The following is a 27,607-nucleotide window of genomic DNA, read 5'->3' as shown; positions in this document are numbered from 1 at the left end:
AGGCACTGGCCATGTGCTGGCAGGCAAGTGGCCATTTTGAATGCAGGCTTTGTTGTTAGGCCTCCAACCATTTTGCCTACTTTTCAACCTTTATTTATGCCCAGGGGTAGTGAGTCTTGCATGGGCCTAGTATTTCTGTGGGTTGTCTTGAATTTAAACATCATGGAGGCCATGGATTGAATGGGATTGTGCTGATTTTGCAGTGTTTTTCGATTTTTGGGCCTGTACTTGTGGCCTTTTCACCAGGGGTATTTCAGTCTAGCATGGGCCTAGTCTTTCTGTGGGCTGTCTTGAATTTAAACATCATGGAGGCCATGGATGGAATAGGATTGTGCTGATTTTGCAGTGTTTTTCGATTTTTGGGCCTGTACTTGTGGCCTTTTCACCAGGGGTATTTGAGTCTAGCATGGGCCTAGTCTTTCTGTGGGCTGTCTTGAATTTAAACATCATGGAGGCCATGGATGGAATAGGATTGTGCTGATTTTGCAGTGTTTTTCGATTTTTGGGCCTGTACTTGTGGCCTTTTCACCAGGGGTATTTGAGTCTAGCATGGGCCTAGTCTTTCTGTGGGCTGTCTTGAATTTAAACATCATGGAGGCCATGGATGGAATGGGATTGTGCTGATTTTGCAGTGTTTTTCGATTTTTGGGGGTGTTCATGGGGAGGGACATGCCATGTGGCTGGTGGCCATTTTGAGTGCAGCTACAGGCACTGGCCATGTGCTGGCAGGCAAGTGGCCATTTTGAATGCAGGCTTTGTTGTTAGGCCTCCAACCATTTTGCCTACTTTTCAACCTTTATTTATGCCCAGGGGTAGTGAGTCTTGCATGGGCCTAGTATTTCTGTGGGTTGTCTTGAATTTAAACATCATGGAGGCCATGGATTGAATGGGATTGTGCTGATTTTGCAGTGTTTTTCGATTTTTGGGCCTGTACTTGTGGCCTTTTCACCAGGGGTATTTCAGTCTAGCATGGGCCTAGTCTTTCTGTGGGCTGTCTTGAATTTAAACATCATGGAGGCCATGGATGGAATAGGATTGTGCTGATTTTGCAGTGTTTTTCGATTTTTGGGCCTGTACTTGTGGCCTTTTCACCAGGGGTATTTGAGTCTAGCATGGGCCTAGTCTTTCTGTGGGCTGTCTTGAATTTAAACATCATGGAGGCCATGGATGGAATAGGATTGTGCTGATTTTGCAGTGTTTTTCGATTTTTGGGCCTGTACTTGTGGCCTTTTCACCAGGGGTATTTGAGTCTAGCATGGGCCTAGTCTTTCTGTGGGCTGTCTTGAATTTAAACATCATGGAGGCCATGGATGGAATGGGATTGTGCTGATTTTGCAGTGTTTTTCGATTTTTGGGGGTGTTCATGGGGAGGGACATGCCATGTGGCTGGTGGCCATTTTGAGTGCAGCTACAGGCACTGGCCATGTGCTGGCAGGCAAGTGGCCATTTTGAATGCAGGCTTTGTTGTTAGGCCTCCAACCATTTTGCCTACTTTTCAACCTTTATTTATGCCCAGGGGTAGTGAGTCTTGCATGGGCCTAGTATTTCTGTGGGTTGTCTTGAATTTAAACATCATGGAGGCCATGGATTGAATGGGATTGTGCTGATTTTGCAGTGTTTTTCGATTTTTGGGCCTGTACTTGTGGCCTTTTCACCAGGGGTATTTCAGTCTAGCATGGGCCTAGTCTTTCTGTGGGCTGTCTTGAATTTAAACATCATGGAGGCCATGGATGGAATAGGATTGTGCTGATTTTGCAGTGTTTTTCGATTTTTGGGCCTGTACTTGTGGCCTTTTCACCAGGGGTATTTGAGTCTAGCATGGGCCTAGTCTTTCTGTGGGCTGTCTTGAATTTAAACATCATGGAGGCCATGGATGGAATAGGATTGTGCTGATTTTGCAGTGTTTTTCGATTTTTGGGCCTGTACTTGTGGCCTTTTCACCAGGGGTATTTGAGTCTAGCATGGGCCTAGTCTTTCTGTGGGCTGTCTTGAATTTAAACATCATGGAGGCCATGGATGGAATAGGATTGTGCTGATTTTGCAGTGTTTTTCGATTTTTGGGCCTGTACTTGTGGCCTTTTCACCAGGGGTATTTGAGTCTAGCATGGGCCTAGTCTTTCTGTGGGTTGTCTTGAATTTAAACATCATGGAGGCCATGGATTGAATGGGATTGTGCTGATTTTGCAGTGTTTTTCGATTTTTGGGGGTGTTCATGGGGAGGGACATGCCATGTGGCTGGTGGCCATTTTGAGTGCAGCTACAGGCACTGGCCATGTGCTGGCAGGCAAGTGGCCATTTTGAATGCAGGCTTTGTTGTTAGGCCTCCAACCATTTTGCCTACTTTTCAACCTTTATTTATGCCCAGGGGTAGTGAGTCTTGCATGGGCCTAGTATTTCTGTGGGTTGTCTTGAATTTAAACATCATGGAGGCCATGGATTGAATGGGATTGTGCTGATTTTGCAGTGTTTTTCGATTTTTGGGCCTGTACTTGTGGCCTTTTCACCAGGGGTATTTCAGTCTAGCATGGGCCTAGTCTTTCTGTGGGCTGTCTTGAATTTAAACATCATGGAGGCCATGGATGGAATAGGATTGTGCTGATTTTGCAGTGTTTTTCGATTTTTGGGCCTGTACTTGTGGCCTTTTCACCAGGGGTATTTGAGTCTAGCATGGGCCTAGTCTTTCTGTGGGCTGTCTTGAATTTAAACATCATGGAGGCCATGGATGGAATGGGATTGTGCTGATTTTGCAGTGTTTTTCGATTTTTGGGGGTGTTCATGGGGAGGAACATGCCATGTGGCTGGTGGCCATTTTGAGTGCAGCTACAGGCACTGGCCATGTGCTGGCAGGCAAGTGGCCATTTTGAATGCAGGCTTTGTTGTTAGGCCTCCAACCATTTTGCCTACTTTTCAACCTTTATTTATGCCCAGGGGTAGTGAGTCTTGCATGGGCCTAGTCTTTCTGTGGGTTGTCTTGAATTTAAACATTATGGAGGGCATGGATGGATTGGGATTGTGCTGATTTTGCAGTGTTTTTCGATTTTTTTGTGCTCTATAACTGAACTGATGTTCCTCTGTCTTCCATTTTTTTTAGGTGCACAAGACTCAAGAGAACCACCAGTGCCAGGAAGAAGTCCTGCAGCGGTGTGTGTGTGCAGCATAACGTCACGCGACGTCACGTCTGGCCTCAGACAACTCTACAATTCGTGCAACTGCGGCCTGCTGTCTGACCTGCTCTGAAGAAGATGGCCCCAAAGAAAGTTCTCCGTAGCTCCTCTAGCAAGAAAGTTGCTAGTAAGGAGCAGAAGAAGCAAGTTACCAAGGAGGCTGGTGTGCCACCCGCCACTTTTTTTGGGAGCAAAAAAAAAAGTACGCCTGCAGCAGCAGGATCTGCTGGGGACCAACCTGAGAGCAGCACCCCTGCTCCATTGGGTTCAGTGCCTCCACCACCACGCCAACTTAAGTCAAAGCCCTTGAGTGCTTCAGAGGCAGTCAGTGTACTTCTCCAATCACCATCGACCAGTGATGTTGGCTCATCGCAAGAAAGTAGCAGCAATGTCCCTGAATCAACACAGGTTGTTGTAACTCATCTGACAAGTGTTGAACAACCACAGCCGCAACAACAACACCATGTGCAAGTACACGCCCAAGTACATGTGGAAGGAGAGGCAGCAAAAGGAGATGCGCAAGCAAAGGTGCATGGACGTTCACAAGTGCCCACAATAGTTGTTCCTCCCGAAGTAGGGGCACATTTGGAAATCGACAATGAAGCTGAGGTATCATTGGAAGCCACTCCTCCTGATGATCATTCATTGTCTTCCACATCCCTAGCAAGGAAAAGATCAAGGGGGGTGTCTACATCTTCTTCAAGCCCACCTCGTTCTGGTGCAAGTGATCTGTCTTGGGAACCACAACTGCGGTCTGACAGTGAGGCAGAGGCACACCATGATCTGACACCGGTACCTCCTAAGCGTAAAAGGAAGGTCGTCCAAAAACTCAAACCTATGGAGTGTGATGAGGCTCAACAAGAAGTGACAGATACTGCTGGTGATGAAGCCTCTCACGATGACGACGAGCCAGTCATCACAAAGGTCACTGCAGCCCCACCGGGCATGCAGCAAAGAGACATTTTGACCCTATCCCGAGAAGCTGCTGAGCGTGATGATGATGTCGGCGAGGAGGCAATGGAAATGGAATCATTAGATTTGGAGTTAAGTAGTACACCAAAACCTACCGCTTCCATATTTCTTCGCAAGAAGGTACCCACCTCGTCCTCGACCTCAATTCGTGGTGGTGAAAGTGCAAAACGTACTGAAGTTCGGCAATCCACATCCTCCACTTCATCTGTCATTAGCAGCAGGACCACCACCACCAGTATCGCCGCCTCCTCCGGCCCCCGAAGACATTTCAAGTCTCCAGTTTGGGACTTCTTTAGTGTTTGCCCAAAAAAGGAAAACGTAGCCATTTGTAGCCTTTGTAAGCTTCGATTTAGTCGTGGTAAGCTTGGTTCTAACTATGGTACCGGAGGCCAGAGAGGTCATCTTGAGAGAAGGCACGCTGTCGAATGGTTTCCGCACCTAGAGGCGGTCAAGAAAGCCGGAATTGCACGTAATGAAAACGTTGATTTGTCATCTGCTGATGACGAGGAGGTAGAAGAAGACGATTCAAACACTTCACTTACACCCAGTTCCCATGTCAGCAGCACACCCCATGGGAGCCACACTAAGAGTGTGGGAGAGAGTGAGACATCAATGCGGAAAAGTTCATCAGCGAGCGTAACTGGGTCGAAGAGATCATCATCATCCCGTAAATCATTGGTCCAGGGCAACATTAAAAAGATGTTGTTTACAGAAGCGCAATATGAACGCAACCACCCAATGACCCGTCTGTATAACACTAAGCTGGCTAAAATGCTAGCTCTGGACCTTCTCCCTTTTTCTTTTGTAGAAGGGGTTGGTTTTCTAGAATTAGTGACAGCGCTCTGCCCTAAATGGAAGGTTCCTAGCCGGTTCTATTTTGCCCGAGTTGCGGTTCCAGCACTACATGAAGATGTTCTGAAGGTGATTGGGGCAGCTTTGCAGAAGAGTGCTGTTCACACTATACATCTGACAACAGACATGTGGACCAGTGGCGCAGGCGCTGATTACATGTGCATCACTGCACACTGGGTCTCTTTTTCAGGGGCTAAAGCAAAGCTAAACTCAGGTGTTGACACTAACATTGTTTTTAAAGGTGCTCGGAAACATGCAACACTAGCCATGTTTGGTTTGGAGAAACGTCACACAGCAGAAAACATTTTGGATGTCTTTAACACAAAGGTCCTTAACTGTCTGTCCCCACTAAAACGCAAGGTTGGTTATGTTTCCACGGACAATGGCTCCAATATAGTTAAGGCCATGAGGGACGGTTACTATTTCAGAGTGCCGTGTTTGGCGCACTGTATAAACCTGGTTGTCCAAAAATTCTTGGGTAATAAACGCAGTGCAGCGTACAGTGTATTGGAGAACTGCCGAAAAATTTGCAAGCATTTCAGGCATTCTTTTAAGGCCCGCAAGCAGCTGAGGAGCATGCTATATCAATGTCAAATGCCAGTGAAAGCACTCATCCAGGAGGTGGTAACACGTTGGAACTCAACCTTCTACATGCTTGAGCGTCTGTATGAGCAGTATACGCAACTCGATCAATATTTCTTGAAAGAGGGTATAGAGGAGCTGAGGATGGGTGGGCCGCAATGGAACATAGTTGAAAGCCTAACACGCATGCTTCGTCCTTTTGAGGTCTTCACACGTGCAGTCAGCAAGGAGGACTCTAATTTGGGAAAAGCTATCCCATTGTTGTACATGCTGGAGGACCAACTGAAGGAGGTGTGTTCTGTGTTTCGAAAAGATGACAAAAAGAAAGACTCTTTGCTTCTGGCTGAGAAATTATTAGAGCTCCTACAAGGTGATGAACGTCTTCAAAAGATCCACTCAGAACAGCATTACATTTGTGCTACTATTCTGGATCCACGCTACAAAAAGGCGCTGGCAGGCAGAGCATTCTTTCCTTTTGCTGATGAAGATGTTACAAAGTACAAACGTTGGCTAGCCTTGTCAGCCAAGAAGTTTGAAACAGAACGGCTGGAAATTGAAGGAAATGGCAGTACATCAGCAGGCCATCCCCAGTCAAAACAATCCACTTCTGCACCTGTGGCTGTGGCACAAGTGACCTCTCAGCCGTTAAAGACACCGGCAACCGGATCATCTGCACGAAAGACAACAGAAACATTGGAGGCTGAAGAGGATTGGCTAGCTCTGCGTGGGTTTGGTTCTCAAAAGGTCAGAGGCACAGCAAGAGCTACGCAAAGTGGAGGAACCTTGGAGGAGGACCTTGAGTCGATGGTGAAGGACTATCTGAATGACTCCACAGAGGTCTATGTTAATTCTGACCCATTGGCGTATTGGCATGGGAAAAAAGAATTGTGGCCACAGCTCACCAACCTGGCTTTAAACTACTTGTCTTGCCCACTCGCAAGTGTGTCTTCTGAACGGGTTTTCAGTGCGGCTGGTGGGATTGTAACTCCCAAACGGAGCCGCCTCTCGCCCAAAAATGTGGAGAGGTTAACAATGATCAAGATGAATCAGCACCTCATACCACCAGATATAAGAGTACGAGAGAGCGTGCCGGATGAAGAGGAGGTGGCCAGCACCATAGATGAGGGAATTTCTACTCTGTCAGGTGGCACTGTGACTGACCTCACCCTGGCTGAATTCGCAGAGTATGATGACGAAGCCTTATTCTTATTCCTGGACCGTGATACCGACTTCGAGCCCTGAAAATGAGACAACGAATCAATAACTTTCTTTTTCATCCTTATTCACTTTTATTCCTGTGTGTCTGTCTTTCTTTGTTGTGCACAGTTAATATAATTCAAACTTTAATCAGATAATCACAAAAACAAGCCCATCAGCAGAACTGTCTTCACTTGTTTGCTAATTTATTAGAAGGTGCCGCAGTCTGCATTCCTCAGGTTCACAAGTTCAGAAGAACATGCTCCTCTATCCTCCTCCTCCAGACTCCTATTTCCATCAAAGCAGAGGGCTGGTTTACGCCCAATGAAGAAAGACTCAGCACTTGTGGGGGTGTTGTTCTACCTCTTTGCAGGTGAGTTGACGGGTCTGGGGCCATTGCTGGGAAGCACTAAAAGTGGTTTGTGCCAAATCCGAGGCGGAAAATTTTTTGTGTTTTTGATGACTTGCTTGCCTTTGAGGTGCTCTTAGGGGGGGTTCCGTCTGTTTGTGGGTGAGTTTCGTGGTCTGAGAGCATTGCTGGGACACTCTAATCTTGATTGCATTTGCTTTTCAGGAAATCCGTCGTGCCAACCCCGACTTATGGCCTAGCTACGCAGCGCGTTTGGAGCGAAGGCCCAGAAATATTGCAAGTATGAGATTTTGCTTTTGGCCTGTTTGGGGGTGTTATGCTTCTTGGCGGGTGGGTTTCCGGGTCTTGGGGCATTCCTGGGAAGGTCTAATACCGGGTAGAAGTGGTTGGGACAAAATCCAGGCCGATTTTTTTTTGGGCTATTTCTGACATTTTGCTCTATGTAGCGTTTTCGGGGGCCTGTTTGGGGGGCTTCCTGGTGTTTGCGGGTGAGTTTCGTGGTCTGGGAGCACTGCTGGGACACTCTAATCTTGATTGAATTTGCTTTTCAGGAAATCCGTCGTGCCAACCCCGACTTATGGCCTAGCTACGCAGCGCGTTTGGACCGAAGGCCCAGAAATATTGCAAGTATGAGATTTTGCTTTTGGCCTGTTTGGGGGTGTTATGCTTCTTGGCGGGTGGGTTGCCGGGTCTTGGGGCATTCCTGGGAAGGTCTAATACCGGGTAGAAGTGGTTGGGACAAAATCCAGGCCGATTTTTTTTTGGGCTATTTCTGACATTTTGCTCTATGTAGCGTTTTCGGGGGCCTGTTTGGGGGGCTTCCTGGTGTTTGCCGGTGAGTTTCGTGGTCTGGGAGCACTGCTGGGACACTCTAATCTTGATTGCATTTGCTTTTCAGGAAATCCGTCGTGCCAACCCCGACTTATGGCCTAGCTACGCAGCGCGTTTGGACCGAAGGCCCAGAAATATTGCAAGTATGAGATTTTGCTTTTGGCCTGTTTGGGGGTGTTATGCTTCTTGGCGGGTGGGTTGCCGGGTCTTGGGGCATTCCTGGGAAGGTCTAATACCGGGTAGAAGTGGTTGGGACAAAATCCAGGCCGATTTTTTTTTGGGCTATTTCTGACATTTTGCTCTATGTAGCGTTTTCGGGGCCTGTTTGGGGGGCTTCCTGGTGTTTGCGGGTGAGTTTCGTGGTCTGGGAGCACTGCTGGGACACTCTAATCTTGATTGCATTTGCTTTTCAGGAAATCCGTCGTGCCAACCCCGACTTATGGCCTAGCTACGCAGCGCGTTTGGACCGAAGGCCCAGAAATATTGCAAGTATGAGATTTTGCTTTTGGCCTGTTTGGGGGTGTTATGCTTCTTGGCGGGTGGGTTGCCGGGTCTTGGGGCATTCCTGGGAAGGTCTAATACCGGGTAGAAGTGGTTGGGACAAAATCCAGGCCGATTTTTTTTTGGGCTATTTCTGACATTTTGCTCTATGTAGCGTTTTCGGGGGCCTGTTTGGGGGGCTTCCTGGTGTTTGTGGGTGAGTTTCGTGGTGTGGGAGCACTGCTGGCTATATATACTTTACTTTGCAAGAGGTTTGAAGCAAATCCATGGTGGCTGAGGGGACTTAGGGCCTAGCTGCAGAGCGCGCGCGGAGTGATTTGGGAAATTTGTGAAAAAGTGACTAAGTCCCCATTTTTGTACTTTTGCTCTTTGGCTGTTTGGGGGTCTTCTACTCGTTTTCTCCTGGGTTGACGGCTCTGGGGCCATTGCTGGGAAGCTCTAATACCGGATAAAAGTGTTTTGGACCAAATCCCAGGCGGAATTTTTTTTGTGTTTTTGATGACTTGCTTGCCTTTGAGGTGCTCTTAGGGGGGGTTCCGTCTGTTTGCGGGTGAGTTTCGTGGTCTGGGAGCACTGCTGGGACACTCTAATCTTGATTGCATTTGCTTTTCAGGAAATCCGTCGTGCCAACCCCGACTTATGGCCTAGCTACGCAGCGCGTTTGGACCGAAGGCCCAGAAATATTGCAAGTATGAGATTTTGCTTTTGGCCTGTTTGGGGGTGTTACGCTTCTTGGCGGGTGGGTTGCCGGGTCTTGGGGCATTCCTGGGAAGGTCTAATACCGGGTAGAAGTGGTTGGGACAAAATCCGCGCGGAAAAGCCTTTAGTTTTGGCACTTTTTGTAACTTAGGGTTCGTTAGGGTTAGCCCTAGCAGCAGGATTGCATGTGTTTCGGGGTGTTCTAGATTTTTCAAACTGAGTTCTGGGGTCTTAGAGCACTCGTGAGAATGTGTAATTTTGGTTGCAAGTCATTTGAAGAAAATCCATGGTGGGAAAGGGGGGATTTGGCATAGTTAAAGAAAGCCTTTGCCACTATTCTTAACTTAGGGTTCGTTAGGGTTAGCAGTATTTCTATTGCATGTGTTTGAGTGGGGGGGATTTCGAGTCTTGGAGCGATGCTGGCTATGGCTACTTTTGCTTGGTTGCTTGCAAGTGGTTTGAATGCAATCCACGGTGGGTAATGGGTAATTAGGGTACTTCGGCCTACTTTTACTTTCAAAGTAAGTTTTGTCACCAGTTTTCTGCTAGGCCTCGTTTTTTGAGATTTGATTGGGGGTCTTCTACATTTTTGCGACTGGCTTTAGTAAGGGTCTGGGTGGGAGCACTGCTAGGAAGATCTAATTTTGTTCTAAAACACAGTTTACAGTACACCTAGCTTGAGGGGCAAGATCCGATACATTAATTTGCCCATACTTATTTATCCTTCAAAAGGTGACTCAGAGTACGCACTTTCAAAAACATTGTACTGTCTACTAGGAAAAACAAATTGTGACTTTTTGCACTCCACAGCCTACATACCTTATATTTATTTATCAGTGGTGTTGTAATATTATATCACTTCCTGTTTTTCGTTGAATAATTACAGGCCGGGTTTCAGTCTCTGCAATGGGGAAAAAAGGATGGAGTCAGGCTTCACAGTAGCGAGCCACAATTCAGCATCAGGCAGGCAGTGGACAGGGTGTCTTCTGGTGACCAACATCGATGGACGAAGCGTCGGCTGCAATGGAGGAGTGCCGCTAATAGGAGGATTTTTTTTCTGCGGGCAACTTACTTACCACTTCCAACAGGACCACTACAACCACATAGATACAGTATCCCTTGCCTTTTTCTCTGACTGTGACTGCATTTCTTGGCTCTCTCTCTGCTTCTACATTGATCCCTTAACACATCACTTAGTCCACTCCACTATCACATCTGCACCACACATAGTCATTTGTAAGTGCTCCTACGTAATTCGCAAGTCGCAGCACGCCCCAGGCCGTAGAGGACTGGGATGGCCCCAATGATGAAGCATGTCACCAAGGGGCAACCCTGGTGAGTGAGGGGACACCTAGAAAAAAAGCAATTTCTCCTTTTCTATCTACTATACCTTCTGTCAGGTTACGCAGCCCCTAAGCGCCTACCGTACTATGAAACTACATTTCCCATGAGTAGGCGGGAGACTTGCAGACTATTTAGTGAGACTATATGAGAGTACCCTTGTATGTTAGGACAGCACTTCACTGATGCCTGTCTTGTCTTCTGTTACAGGTATCCTTTCCCTGCTGACCCTACCTTTACCCATCCCACATTTTTTATTTTAGTTTGTTATTTTTCTCCCCCGCCTAATGCCTCGAACACCCTGTGTTTACACTTCTGGGTATTGGTGACATTTGGAAGTGGAACCATATTTGCATCGACTGGATCACGGGGAGTAAACCTGACACCTTCCAGACCAACCCCATTGAGTGTTGTTGTGAATGGATTTATAGTGACCAGCAAGGCTCTCAGGTATCTGGCTACAGAGACCTTATGTTGAATATAGTTATCAATATTTCCACCCACGCCCTGTACTGTCGCATTCTTTCTTCCACAGTTGTCGAAAGTACTAATTACTTTTAACTGACATGCATGCAGTTACAGTAGTGTATGCACTTTCAAAGATTGATGGATAGGTTTGTACCCAAAGATTTGTTTATGTTCACAATTGTTCGTCCATGCTGTGCTACTTTTTCTTGTCTCCCAAAACCTTTCCCAAAAACCCCCGTACCCATCCATTTTTCAAACCCTAACCCTCTTCCCCCGGGCTGTGTGGTTTTGATTGATGTGTGACTAAATTACAGCAATAAATCCACACACTTGCTGGGGAGGATAAGGTGATAGCAACAGGCTGGTGAAGAAATCCGAGGATATATTCTTACTCTGCTTGACAAAGACCCATGGCTAATGTCAAAGAACTTCAACCGAATTAGTTATACTTTAACATTTGTTAGGCTACAACGTGGCACTGTTCTAGTGTACTTCTGTCACCTGCTATATTCTGTATTGTACCTTTGTATTGCTCAGGAGGACAAACCAGATTTCATTTTCTTTTTTTCATAGGCAAGCAACTGCCACTGTGTCACACCACTAGTACCACCGCTATGAGGAAATTTTATCCGCCCAGGATTGCCAACCTTATTTGCTGTTTCCCGTGGAGCCAGCCCTGGGCCTAGCCCTACTTGCAAACAGAAATTACAGGTAAGATAGGCGTTTGGTTGGAGGTAGTATAATGGAGTATTAGGAGAGACGAGAGATTTGATTGACGGTAGTACTACTAAAGTCCTAGGACTATTCAGGAAAACAAACTTACTGTTATGTTAAACCCCCACCCACCAGACTCAAAAGCAGTAAAAAACAGGTATGGTCAGATAAAGTTTCAAAAAGTATATTTTTATAGCCCTAACAAAAGAATCTCCCGCAAGACCCTCCCTAACCCCAACGATTGTCCTTCAAAAGTCCCCAAAAATCACAACTCCCAATTCCCACCCCCCAAAAGTCTCTAAAAAAGGGGCAAGGGACACTATGGCAGGGTGCTGTTGGAATTAGCAGCCAGGGCATCATGCTCCTTGCGGAGGGTGGCAAGTTCGAAGCGGAGGCCCTCCACCACGTTCTTATAATTATGGACCTCCTGCTCCAGGTAGGACAGTCTGAGGGATAAGCGGCGCCGGTGTGCCTTGCAAATCCTGTGAGGGGCAGCTGCTTTCTTTGCTGCTGGGCGGTGGCGTTTGGCTTTGGTAGCCCGGCTCCGTACCGCTGGAGCACTGCGCTGGCTGGCAGCCCGCACGGAGGAGGAGGCAGCTGTCCCAGTGGACGTTGTTGTTGTTCCAGACTGCGTCTCCTCCTCCTCCAGGGCCACCAGCCGCCGATATTCAGCAACAGTGGCATCCAGCCTCCGTTGCCGGGCCATTCGAGCCTGCTCCTTCCTCCTTGATGGTGTCTTGGATTTGGAAGGAGCAACTACATGAAAAAAGAAAGACATAGTCTGTAACCAATGCTCCTTAAGATTAACACAAAATGATTGAGCAGAAAGTTGTCACAGTACAAGTAGCAAATTGAAAGCACAGTGCATAACTATTGAGGACAGTATCTATGTAACCTCCGACTTCTTCATCCTTGCTCTAACATTAGTGGGAGTTTAAGGAACAAATTCTACGAGCACTATGGACTTCTATTACAGTCGACTATGACAGTACACCACTCTTATTCTTCTTCTTCTCTCTTGTTTAGGAAAATTGGTACGTTATCTTATGCAAGCCGGCATAATGCCAGCGCAGTGAACTTGCACCCGAGAAAAACAGACGCACACCATGGTGAGTGAGACAGACTTGCGTTACTGTACCGGTCCAGTACATGCAGGTGGTGAAGCTCTTACTTTTCTATTACGGGTGGCACTGAGAATACTCTGTTAAAAGGGCTACTGCTTAATTAATTTAGCTTTCACCCTACAGTGCAAATGAGTATTAGAAAAGGAAAATGAAGAAGCTAAATTATCTGATTATCTATCACTTCACATGGGATGTATTTGATGACATATGGGATGACTTTAGGTGCTTTGCTTATTATTGAGTGAACAGTGATACCCCCACACATGAATGACGTACTACTACTAAACAAAAGTTATTAAGGGAGGTAGGGAGTGCCCACCGTAATAACTGGATATATGCTGTGCTTGCAGTTGCAATACAAACTACTGCTACTATTCATGGTAGTCTTTGGACAACGTTACAACTTCTTTTCCTTGCCTTTCCTACACTGGAACGGACGTGCGGGTGCGGTGTTACATGCTCTTCAAAGTAACACTTAGTTCATCCAGTGACCGTCTACTCTCTCTAGATTCACATATGCTATCTAAGAGTCAGATAGTACCATGAATGATCCAGGCATCCATCCATTCAAAGTATATTGCAGACATACAGTTTCTGTCTCACCCACCCAGGCTGTTCTCCTTCCACCCATCCTTGCTTCATCATTCACCCAGCCATGCACCATACCATTTTCTTACCTTCCCAGCCACCTCGGGGACCAAGCAAACACATATCATTCTTCTTTGCCAGTCATCATTACATTTCTCGTGCTTCCACACTTACTTACACCCTTCTTTCGCTTTTCGTTCATCCCATCCATCAAGTTCACCTCAGATCTGATTGGGATTCTTCTCGCCAAAAACTTCACAGCTAAGTCGAAGTACATTTAGAGGAGGCTACTACCTGCTTTTTTTATAATACACCCGTGCAGAAAGCACACTCTGCAGTCTTCAATCTCAATGACTAAGGAATGTATAGCTTACCTCTGCCCGCCACCACCGTGTGAACCCTCACAGGCATGTCCTTTTCCGGCACTTGCACCGCCTCCTCCCCAGAGTTGTCCTCCTCGTCCAATGCCACCACCTCCGCGCTGGCCCCGTCTCCAGATGTTCCACCTACAAAGTACATTTAATAATGTTAGAATACACCACTCACTACTATATAATATTTGGTCTAGGAGGAAGAAAGAAATGTGAAAAAAAGTGTACAATTTAATAATTTTTGACTGTGTACTCTAGAGTAAAAATGTCCCTTTTTCCAGGGAAGGCTGTTGTCTTGCTGCACTTTTTGGCACAACTGATGAATGTTTGCTTTTTACTTTTTAACACGCACCACTTTTTCTCCTAACAGACAGAACCTTGACTTCTAAGAACACGAGCAGGATCAAGTTCAAACCAGGTGAGAGCTCGGCTCGACCACAAGAAATGTGTCCAATTAATCGTCAGCACTAAGCACTTTTCCATTTTCAGTTACACGTTCACTTTTATGACAAACTTGAATTTAATAAATGTGTTTACTTTTAATAAAGCTTTTAAACTTAAATAGACTCTGTGGTTTTTGGTCCTCCAGACTAGAGTGGATGAGCTAAAGGTTTTCGAATTTTTGCAAGCATGAGTCCGTGCCTCTGCCATCGGTGACTTTGGGAGCGAAATGACTCTGCCACACTATCTAGTCAGTAAGGAGATTGGGGGTTCAACTACAAAGTCTGTTATCACTGAGGTATGTGGAAAGTCTAACAGTTACAGCACCTATTATAATTGATAAGCTAAGCGATGCATTATTTAGTGTCCTTAGTTCTGTTTGTGCAGATTTGTCCCTGCAACAGTAGTAGAATGGATTGTCCTATCCAAACCAAAAGTAAAGTAGTATCTTATTATTTCTTGGTGGTGGTCATTCACCTTTTTATTGTTGGCAATGGTCAAAGCATAAACATTTAGAATACTTGAAAAGACATTATGGACAATCCCAGAGGACTACACTCAGTGCATAGAGCTATTGCTGACTAGAATGGGAGTCCAATGGAAATGCCAAATGTGCAATCTTAGTTAGCTACACAGACAGACTAATAAGAATAATCTAGTAATACCACACGGAGTCATAGGGATAAGAATTTAGATCCTGTCTACAAGAAGATCAAAGACGATTTAGAAAAAATCGAATGAGGAACGCTAGGAAAAAATAAGTACTCTATATTAAAATTAAAACTTACTGGGGCCAGCAAAGGAGCCCTCGACTGCCCGGTCCTGGCCTGCATCGACAACAGCACCCTCCTCCTCCTCCTCCTGTGTCCTCCTCTTGCCCCTGGGGGAAGCTGATGTACAACATGAAAGAAAGAAAAACAGAAAACATGGATGATATTTATTTCTCAACCAAATCAAACATTTAAAAAAGAACTAACAAAGTAACAAAATATTTTTGCGAAATAGCAAATAGGGAACGACTCCACGGGATATATTATTGACCAATCTCATGTGGTCGACTACGTCATTACTTTAGTATTGCTTGATTTGCGGACCGTCGAATTGGAAACTACCCTATGTAACTCACTAAACAAAGTACTAAAAAGGTTTGCCTAGGATTGGCAGGCAGCAGTCCGCAGCACGCAAAGTGACAGCCAAAGTCCATCGTGATTGAAGATCAGCGACAACACTAAAGTTTCCTACTACATTCACCAGTCATTAAAATACTCAAACTATTAATCCACCACCACTATTTCTTCTTATCGCCATGTGTACAAAGGAAGGACTGGACTTGAGTCTGTAGGGGCTGATTTATAAGGCCCTTGCGGCTCTTTTGCTCCATTGTTGCGTGACTTTTGTGACGCAGCGACAGCACAAAAGAGGCGCAATGGTGCGGCGTATATTAACAACGTGACGCATCTGGGAGATGCATCACGTTGTAAAGCCCTGCGCCAATAGGGGTGTTCCGGCGCAAGGGAGGGCGTTCCTGCGCAGGAACGCATCCTAAAAGTGGCTGAGGGAAATCTACAAGATTTCAATCAGTCACTTTGAGGACAATGATGCGTGACTCAAACCCTGCGCCTGCTTGAAGCAGACGTACGGCTTGACGCAGCATTGGGGAGATAGGGCACCCCAGAGAATTGATGGAGCTGCACCATCGTTGCGACGCAACTCCAGCAATGCGCCACCTTTACGGCACAGATGCGTAACGCTTTGGTGACGTTTTGGGCCCATGGCGCGCCGCATTGTAATACGGCGCACCATGGGTGATGGTGGCGTGACGCACAATTACTGGCGCATCCCTGCAACTTTGCAGGGATGCGCCGGTAATTAAAAATCTGAACCTTAGAGTGTAGCATTGCGCAGTTCTTTCAACTACACTCATACATAATTTCACAGGCCAATGAAATGAACACAAAATCTAAAACAAATAAGCATAGTAGCAACACTACTGAGAAGGAGAGCAGTGTACCTGAAATGCACAGAAGATTTTGAAATAAAATGTACCTACAATGTAATGAGCAGCATTATTGCTCTTGGTAAAAAACAAAAATTTGCAATATAATAACACAGCAGGAGAAAACATAGTAGTAAAGACATAGCTACTACTACTCACCAAGCCCGGGGATCTCAAGGCCAAGGAGGTCGAGCAGATCTCGCTCACGGGTCAGGACATCCGTCCAGCGGTGGGTGGCCTGGTTGTAGGTGCGCCAGACCCGAGAGTGGTGGTAAATGGCCTGGCACACCTTCTCCCACCGCTTCCGGCGCTCCCGGGCCCCGTACCCGGCACTGATCTTGCCGCCTCCCATGATGGTCCTGGGGAGGCGGCGCTGAACATAAAAAATGAGTTGGGCCACCTCCTCCGGGGTAAAGATCTCCCGTGGCATCACTAGCTCCCCCCTCAAACGCCCGCACGGGAGCCGGACACGGGGTGCGGGACCCTTCCCCTTCTCGGGATGCTTCCCGGCTCCCTTCACCATGGTCTGGGCGGAAAGGAATAAAGAAAATAGAATAGGGAAGAGAAGAAAAGAAAAGAGTTTACAAAAGTAGTTTAAAATTAACCAAAAGTAGCAGTAAACACAAAAATATAGGGCTAGAAAAATAGAGGGATAGATAATAAGTAAAATAGATAAAAAAAAACTTCAAACAAGCAAAGGATGGCAGAGATTGACAGAGGATACAAAGACCATGCCCAGAACCATAGCAATGAATGAGAAACAAGATGGCCGCGCCCGTTCACGACCGCGCGGGTAAGTTCGCGCGAGATTTTCCTTGCGAACACGCGCGAGACTGTACTGGCAAACCGCGGACTTTGCGAGATTACACTTCGCGCCCGGAAACGGAAATACGTCAGGCAAACAAGATGGCTGCGCCCTTGAACGACCGCGAGGGTAACTTCGCGTCTTGCGCTACGAGCGGCTCGCAAAAACGCACAAAACCTTGCCAACTAACACGCCGCAAAAAAAACAAATTGCATATTCGCACGAATTTGCGGCTTCCGAATCCGATCTTGCGCGTGTTCGCACCCCGCGAACCCCGCGAAATTGCAGAAAAACGAGTTTTTCAAAAGTGAAAGCACTCGGCAGGGGCAAGAGTTCAAACTCATCATTAGTAACAATTCCCGGTAGTGCTTCCTGACTGGGGCCCCTCCAGAATTCAGTTGCTAGTTGCAACAATTGTATGACCCTGCTCTGACCCTCACAGCAGGCTCATACAATAGCTACAAGTAGGCCACAAAGAAGGTCCTGGGGAAAAGAAATGCACTGCAACAGAAAGCAAAATTACAGATAAGGAAGCAGGTGCCAGACTGGAATTTTAAAACAGTGACACATTAATAAACTAACCCCAAATTAATTCATCTGAGTTGAAGCAGGGATGGTGTGCTTGCTTTTCCCCCCCATAATCTACAGTAATGATGAACCAGAGGGTGGCATTGATGTAACAGAGGGTTGCAGTGGTGAAACAGAGGGTGCTGGGAACCTGTGATGATGAACCAGACGTAGAAACAACATAATTCGCGACCGTTGCGCGACGAAATGTAAGTTCGCAATTGCGAACTGGTATGAAACCCTCGCGAACTGGCAGAAATCCTTGCGAACACAAAAAAAAAAAAAATCCGCAAATTCGCAAGAATTCGCGGATTTTGCGGATTGCGAGTTCAAAAATCCGCAAATTCGCGAACGCGAGATCCGCAAAATTCGCTCATGCTTACATAGGGCCAGCCTTCCTGTCTCCATGCAAGTGATTTACTGGACCCGTTGCCATATTAGGCATACGGCCCCTTTCATTGCACGAGGAAATATATGCACTCACTAGCATTCAGTGATGAACGGCCCCTGCCCGAGAGACCTTTTACTTTTGATAATACATCCTCCAAACACAAGATATCAGATATGCAAAAGGTGCAGGTCGTTCTGACATCCCAGACTCCAGACTCCTCTACTAGTGCTAAAGTCAAGCCCCCAGCTCTCCCCAGTTACACGTCAATCTCACGTCATGTTCAGTTGCGCGCGCATGTATGGTAAAGGTTTCTGCTGACCCTGCAGATTTTCTCTATACATCCACCCACTTGTGACACTTCTGTGACTCATCTGGTACACACCTCCGTGTACGCCTCTTTACACACCTTCTTTTACGCCCATATGTTCTTATCTCTCTCTACTTTCACTTGTTACGCCTACTGTATTCATTACAATTGTACGATTTTACTATATATAATGTGTGATGTTAATAAAATGTTAGATATCCCTTCCTGAACCTTAGTGGTGATGGAACCCGATTCTCCCCTGGCTCGAGCCATTGAATTAAAGCCCTTTTGAACTCGGACACCACGGACTCTGCCTCTCATTTAATGAGCTATCCTTATTGATATCAATGTATAGAAAAATGACTAGGTAAATTATATTTACGACAGCCTGGTGGAGGCTTCGGGAGAGGGGTCATGCACCTCCTCTTCCTTAAATAAATGCCACGTCTTCCCCCACTGGCCCAGGCCCACCCTGGGGGAGGGGGGGTGGGGATTTAAATGCACAAGAGAAATACAATGAGGTCATAAATAGATTTAAAGCAAGAAGTTACAAATGGAGCACTTGAAAAACAGTCCAGAAAGACTAGGATTGAAATCTTGCATTGAGACTCTGATTACCAAAAAGTAACAAGGTACAGTTAGAAATCATCAAACACAGCTTGGACTGGTCTTAACCTACATCAAAGAGAGTCAAGCAACTCAGAAAATAGTCAATAAACATTGGCATTTAATATCTAATGACCAATATATTGGGGCCCGTTTAGGGGATAGACCACAAATACCTTTCAAAAAAGAACCATCACTTAAAGACAAATTAGTGAGGCGTAATTTCTGAGAGATAGGCACCAATAATTTGTTGTAAGCTGTACAATCCTACTTTACTAAATGCAATTGCTGTAAAGCCTGTAGAACTGAAAAAAACGACTAAGATGGTTTTAGACAGAAATGTCCAATTAATCAAATTAAACACAAATCACATGTAATTCACAGTTTGTGGTCAATGTGATTGAATGCAACTGCGAGCTCAAATATGTTGGCAATACTACTTGTATACTTAAAAAGAGGGTATTGGAACACATTAGAGCTATAAAACATAAATAACTAACCTATATTGTCGCAAAACCTATATTGTCGCAAAACATCATGTTCAGTGCCATGAGAATGATTGGAGGACACTGAGATACTATGACAATGACATGGTACCTAAACATGAATGTGGTGGTGATTGTACTAAGGAACTGCAATGACAGGAATCTAAATATATAGCCCGATTAAGAACCACGCCCCCTTTTGGTTTGAACAATGATGAAGAACTATTTGTAAATTTTTAATAAACATGAGATTCTACTGCTGTGTTATTGGACTTAGATAGGTGCATCTCAGGATCTATTCATGGACATAATGATGCACTCTAAGACTTTATGTAATGATAACTGTGCATTTAGGAATATGAAATATGCTGCTTTTTTAGTGTGCTTTTAATATGTGCATCATAGGATTTAGTTGAAGCTACATGATGTGCTCTGAGATTTTAAGTATGGTGACTGTCGAATCAAACTGTACTATACGACAAATTGATTTTGATAGCAAACTATATTTTGTTGGTTACACCATCTTCATCATTAATAGTATGCATCAAGAGCCTCAATGTCATAGGTCCACTTAGCAACATACTTTGGCTTGATTGACCGGGGCTTTCATATACTTATAATATATTATGTTTTTATCAGGGGCCGCATTATTTAAGCACATTTGCTTTCTGCCAACAATGATATGTTCATATAACCTTTTATCAGTGATTATCAGGTGGATCTCACACAATTATGAGAAATATTGGCTTTTAAAATAGTTTTTCTTTTTCAATATATAATTTCTTGATTTTTTTATGACTACAGCACCCAGACTGCCTCATTGTAGGGAGGACGGGCGTCTGTGTATATAAAGTGAAAGAGAAAATGGGCTTGCCTACTGTGGCTAAAGACCAAGGTGGTTAAAACGTGTTGGTGCAATTGTTTTTTTTTTTTTTAATTAAAGCAGATTGTAATGTTTACACTTCATGAAGTATACATATGTGTGGGCTCCCCTCATTGCAGGCAAACTTTGTGGTTTGATAGTGTGCGGCTCCTCCTGGGCCGCGAGGAGAGCCCTGCTGCATGGCTGTGCAGTCCTGCTAGTTCGTCACATGGCGGATTGGTTTTTGGAGTAGGTGATGCCATTGCGAAATGTAAAGCAGCAATTTGAGCCGCAAAAGTGTCCTGCAACCCACTGGGGAATTATATGCTTTATTTGGGAAATGTGACGGCATCTCACTTGAGTAAACAAAAGCACAGCTACCATCAGGCAATGTAGGTGGCCACACCCACAGAGGCGGAGAATGAAGATATTTAATGTGGTGCTGGGAACCTGCCATTTCAGAAACTCAGCCAAGACCAGAGCCCCTGAAGAAATGTTGGTGGACATGAAACGCGTCAGGCAGGACTTGAAGATGGTGAAGCACCAAGCTGATCATCTTTGCTTTTTCCCAAAAAATTGAAGGCAAGATTTACCCACCTGCGTGGGCTCCCCTCATTGCAGGCAAACTTTGTGGTTTGATATATATATAAAATCCTGCAGTTGTAAACATTAAAAAATGTGCAAATTTCGCAGATGTTACATATGGTGGAGGCATTTCTGCTCTACTGATAGATGTTGTAACGCATTAAAATATATGTTTCATGATAACGTTACTGAGCAATTCATCTGGGACATCAAAGATTGATGGCAACCCATCTGTATTTCACATACAATCATGAGAATTACGTACGTATTTCAAAGTGAAAAGAACTAGAATCCCCCAATGCAGTTAAAATCAATACCTGCATACTAATATTAATAATGATCAATATCATTGTTGTGTAAAAGAGAGAAAGAAGAAAACAAAAAATAAAGCATTAAAATGTAAATGTAGGCAAGAAACAGTTTAAGTGTGGCGTTAGGGGAGGCGGCCACTAGCCGACTAGTTTAAGTGATGTCTAAACATAATAATAGTACGGCTGTGGATCAAATTACTTTAAGAATTACAGTTAATGGTATAAATCTTCAGTGGTATTCAAACCATTGGGCACTTTGCTGTCTAGCTCCAGAATGATGCTGGATTCCAGTTGTCTTAGCATCTTGTCCCTATCGCCACCTCTGTGTGGCTTGGGGACAGCAGACAGCACATAATAATTGAGACACTGCAAGTTGTTATTGTGTACCAACTTAAAATGCCTCGCAACAGGATATGTGCTGTCATTATTTACAATTGCCTGAAGTTGCTGTAGAATTATGACATGCACCTGTAGCTTGATACTCCCAACGTATCTCAAGCCGCAGGTGCATGTCAGAACATAGACAGCATAATCGGTCTTGCAATTGAAGCTCCCTTGAATGGGAACCATGGTAGTATTGAATGGAGTGGCATATTTGGTGGTGTCAATCCCAAACCTGCAGGCCCTACAACTGGAGCATTTGACAAACCCCGGCCAGGGTTGTAACCAATCTTGCCCTTTCCTGAGTTCTGGAAAAGTGTGAGAGATATGTGTGTGCATGGAGGGACCCCTGCGGTATGTAACAATGGGACTGCTAGGAAGTTGTGGTGCCAAGACACCATCAGGAAGTAAAATTGGCCAACTTTTAGTAAGAATGGCCCTGATTTTTCTTTCCTGGCAACTGAACTATATTTTAACCCTGGGCAGAGTTTGTGGAGTTGCACTGCGCGGAGCTACGCAAAGTGCAAAAAAAGCTCCGTCACACTACGCGGAGCTCCGCAAGTGACGGAGTTCCATAGAAAAAAGCAGTTCGCACTGATAGCACAGTGTGGATGCTTGTCCGCACTGTGCAATCATTGCAAATTGCACCTTGCACAGCGCAATCGGTCTCTTCTTTCTCCTTTCTGCCGCTCAAGTAGATTTTTACTTGAGCGGCAGCTTTCTCAATGCGAACAAGCAGTTTCTCATTGCGAGCGGTCGCGAGCATACATGACCACTCGCAATGAGAAACCTGACCACCTCGCGTTGAGAAATCTCACCGGGATGTTTATTTTCCACGCTTGCGCTCCCCAATTTGATGTTAATGATCGCGAACGAGGAAAAATCTCGCCGGGAGGTTGATTTTCCTGGCTCGTTCTCACCAGCTTGACGTTGGTGGACGCGAGCAACTGCGGGAAACTCCGCAAACTTCGCGAGCAGAGAAGAGTTCACCGCGCAGGCCTAATATATATATATATATATGTGTGTGTGTGTGTGTGTGTGCTTGTGTGGGGAATTTTAAGATATGCCTCTAATTCATTGGTTTGTTGTAGTGTCATTCACCTGCTTTCTTTACCATAACAGCAATCAGAATGGAGCAATGGGTCAGACTACTTCAGAAATTGGCTTGTATTCATAATGAGTAATGGCATGTTGCTCTTGCACATGTGAACATCCACCTATAATTTACATTGTATTTAATGCATTTCGCAATAGGTAATTTTTGATTATTTGTTACTTTTGCAAAGATATGCACACCACCTTGAGATGTCAGTATTTGTAGTAGTTATTGCTTTTATTTTTTATTAAACATACACTTATAAAGTCTATTGAATATGTTTGCAGAAACAATGATATGTAAAGATATCACACATTGGACAATGCCAGACTTATTGGCTTTGACATGCTTATTAATGATCCAAGCAGTGTAGTCTGGTTTACTGAGGTATACGACCAGACATCTTTAATATAAGCGTTAAATCAGCAAACTCCTATTTCCACCCGAAACCGGACTAGAAATTAGGAGTAAAATGTTCCTGATATAGGGGTTTGTCCCTCCATTTTTTGCCAGGTAAAATCTGGGGTAAATTGGAAGGGGGAAAAGTTGTCCATCTCCACACCGGAAAAACTGAATTCATGTGCATTTTGTGCAGTGGACACCATTTTGAAGTGTCAAACTGGGAATTAGGTGCAAATTACGAACCCACTAGCTGTTGCACCCAGCGAAAATGACAATTAATAGGTGTGCTATTCAAATTCAAACTTCTGTTTGCGCCGGAAACAGGTTTACAGGTCGAGCGCATACTGCGCCTCCACAGGGCTTTCATACTCGCGGTTTTCTCAGTGTGAATCCTGTTAAGAATCAGGAAGGCAAATACAGCGAATTGCCTATATGTGCACTCCAGACTGGGTGAAATTAAGTGCAATTTACGCTTAATGTCGCATTGCGATGTTTGCAACGCTGAAGAGGTTACAAATTGCATACTCGCTTCTAATACATATGTTCTGATTTCTCCCTCTTTTCCCCCCATCTTGTAGTTTCAAATACATGTTTATTGATTCCGTTTTATTCTATATCTGCAGTATCCTTCTCTTTGTTATGCACTATTTCATCCTATTACTGCAGTGTTATTCTATATTTCTTATATTTGGATCAATAAACTTGAACTTAAAAACAAATTGCATACTCGTTGATTGCTGCATCCTGTGCGTTTGCTACTCAGCCGTTGCGCAATTTACCCCGAAAACATTGCCCTATTTGTGATCGAGTATAAAAGAAATGATATCATACAATGGAAACATATGTGTTTGAAGTGCATGCCCGCGCAGAGATGGACAGTATGTCAACGATCATTTCTTTTATTAGGCAGCTTCTTGAAGGATGTAAAGGGAGTTGGTGGCATCCCTCAGCAAATATGAATTAAGTTTGCTTAGAGCCGTTATTTGAAAATATGTTACTTACTTTATTTTTATAATTTGATGAGCAATTTTGAATCATTTTTAATATTTACAATTGATTCAAAATGCCACAGTCAAATTAAAAGTGAAGGATTCCGTTTGCCTGGTTGCAGTTTTCGTGAGGTTGAAGGGCGGGCTTTAATTCGTCTACTGACAAATACTGGAGATATGTGGATTATAGTAACACTTAGGGTGTGGCGTTAAGCGCCTTCTTCAGCATTTTCACAATAATAACGTTAACTTCCTTTCAGGGTTTCTCAACAAAAGACAGGTTTAATCTAGTCATGTTTGGAATAAGTTTTTCCAGGAGATAATACATGTTCTGTCAAGATTTGATGACTTAATCCAATTTATTAAATGCTGTTTGTGTCTCATAACACTGAATCTGGAGTTGTGCCATATTGTCCATGTTCAGCTACATTTTGCGATGCATCATGACTGAAATATGTTTTGGCTGAATTATGCACATACTGTATTAATACGTGCAAAACCACTCTAGCTTTTGATTAATACCTGTGAGCTAAATAATGGGGAATAGCACAATAGAAATAATGTTGTGCATGATTTCATGTGTTCATGCACTACAGTGATTTCTTGAGTAGTATTGCACAGGGACGCATTTACCTGCTCGCTAAAAATGAGTTATTTGCCACTGGTTGAGTGTGTCTCACCAATACGCATCAGATATACCCTGTTTTGTCACCTAATCTCACCCAAGTATGTGTTTTACGTTTTTGTGAATATTGTATTACATGTATTGTATGTGTACGCAAAGCAGAGCGATGAAGGCCTATGACAGTGGAAGTGTATCAGGATGTAGGAAGGATGGGTCATAGTGAAGTGAGGAGGACGAAGGGAACAATGATCATATTAATATTTGATCAGGTCCTTCCTGTAGTGCTGATTCTTGGTCGATGGAAGGGGTGGAGGGGACATCAGCCTCTGTTCAGAGTGAGAGGGTCTTTAGATTTGACCAGCTTTTTCTCTCTTTCCTGATCACTGTCTTTGTGGCTGTTCATAGCCAGATACAGATAGTTGACACTTCTCTATGCCTCCATTGTGGCTGCTCCAGGCATAAGACAACCCCGATGTGAGGGGGTATCACCCCATACAAAACCTGTGTCTACAGAACTGCTTGAAGAGGTACTTGAAAAGGAAGCCACCCAAAACCAGTTCTCCTGCCTGCTTCTCTTCGTCTTGATTTTGCCAACATCTGTCTCCAACACACCGCAAAAAAACAAAACAGGCTAATACTTGTATATGCATTTAATTAACATCAATAACACTTATGTTCCTCTTTCCTGATAACAAAGAGAAACACATAAAAGTTAGACTTTTGCAACTTCCCCCTCTTCTAATGTCAAAAGGACTAAGATGAAGAAAAAAAGGATCAGATCATTCAAAATATTTCTCCACACACACTTCAAGAACTTATGCCTCAAAAACTTAAGAAGCTCCACTTATCTAGGCCATTAACAGTGCTGTGCTGAGTTACCATAACATTATACATTTGATATAGAGGCGGCTCATCGTCAAATAAAAAAACTTGTTACGGTCTGGATGTGCCCTGGTGCAAGAAATTCTTCTGCAAGGAAAAGATAAAGTCGATATTTGGAAAATGAGTGGCAGAAAAACAACTGACCTTTGTTATTTACTAAAATGAAAAAACTTTCAAGATAGTATAAACAGAACATCTGAACTGCCACTACGGATTTTATCCAAAAGCTAATCAATACTTCTACCAGCTGTCTTCTGGACACTTCCACTTCTGGCTCATTTGCAGAAACACCACTTTCAAAAGAATTTCTGTCCCCATCTTCCTCTAAATGGCAAGAATTCCTCGTCATAGACTATATAAAATCCAAAAGAAGCAAATTTATACCAGACAGACTGACAATCAACTCCCTTCCTCCCAAAATTTCAAATCCATAGAATGCATTTTCTCCCATAACTCTCAACCATCATCAAAAATCTAAAACCAACAAATGACTATCTAGACTGCTTACCAGTAATCATCATTAAATGCAGTCTAATGTTTAGAACCATCTGGTGACATCTCTTGAACACATCCTTATCTCAAAGATTTATTCCGCAAACTTTAAAAATGCACAAATCGCCCTGATTTTCCAAAAACATCTTGCCCTGAGCCTACCTTCACGAGAATAAGCCATATGGCTCAATGCAGCTGAACTCTCATATCTCATTACTAAAGAATATGTACTTGCAGATTATCAGTCTGGCACCTGGCCTGGGTGTAGCATCGAAACAACCACCGCAAATATCCTGAATGAGGCCATCATTTATTTTGAGTGAAAGAGATTTCTGAATACTAATTTATATGCCTTTGTCAGAGGACTTCCACACAGTTGACCACAGAAGTTGTATCTGCACTCTGAAAAACAGCAAGTTCTTGAGTCGATTTTCCTCCTACCTCTCTGACCAACATGAAGTGGTAAAGATCGAGAGTTTCGACTAAGGAAAACCTGCAGTGGCCTGTTGTATTCATCAGAGCTTGATCCAGGTCTTGGCGCTGTTCATTTCTTCCATGGAGCCGTTGACTTTGATCTTCAAAGAAATAGATGTCCCAAATCCCCAATAAGCATATGACCACAGTTGTAGTTAAAAACAATTAGGGTGTCACATCAGCCTAATTCCATGCAAGGGAGTGCAGAGCAACACAAAACCTATAATGAGATTTACCAAGCCATGCAAGGCCAGCTCGCATAGACCTCCATGGCTTGGTAAATCTGGACGTTTGTACGGATGCACGCACCACAGCCTATCGCTACAAGTGAGTTTTTTTTTGTCAGAATTATCAAACGAGGCTGAGCATCTTCTAGGCAGTTAACCTATGGAATAGGTGATTTCCCCTTTCACTCTCGTGATTAGTTCTTTGCTGATTTTTCTCATGGTTGAGGCATTGTTGACCTTATGAAGGGAACTTCCCTTTATTGCCCAGAATCCTTTTTGGCAGGTTTTCTGGCCCATATCATCTGTAGTCAGTCTCTTGAATTGCCTTCTATTTGACCTTGCCCTGGGGTACATTGTAGTTCCCCTCCCCTTATTTGGCTTATTTTACCATTTTGTGGCCTGAAGAAGATGTGTCCATAATTAGGGTCACCCCCGAAAGGCGCGTTGGGGACTCACCTGGGACTGAAACACAAGGACCAGAATATTTGATCAACACAGCTGTTGGAATCTAGTGATCCTCAGGATGATATGAAATTTTATTAAATGTATGTGACATTTAATAGATAAACATATACAAGTACATAAGATAAGGGAACTGAATGTTGGTCCTTGTTATCCTTTAACATTCCGTTTTTTTATTTATTTTTTATGCTTATTGACAAGGTATATGTGTGGCTTGAATGTGACATATTTGGTTTGATTAAGAGTATGATCATTTTTGGGGGGGCGTATGTTGTGTTTTTTTAGGGCGAGTGTGCATTTGTATTAGTTTTTCAATTTTTGTATTTGAGCCTAAGGGACAATATATAATATACTCAATGATTATGCCTAATTTGTATGTTATACCAAATGTTGAATTTTTTCAATAAAAATTATATTTGTTTTTTATATAAAATCTTTTTTAGATTT

The sequence above is a fragment of the Lissotriton vulgaris genome, chromosome 6 (assembly GCF_964263255.1).
Source record: "Lissotriton vulgaris chromosome 6, aLisVul1.2, whole genome shotgun sequence".
Taxonomy (NCBI): Eukaryota; Metazoa; Chordata; class Amphibia; order Caudata; family Salamandridae; genus Lissotriton; species Lissotriton vulgaris.
The sequence above is the reverse complement of the archived record's forward strand: the minus strand, read 5'-3'. Positions refer to the sequence as shown.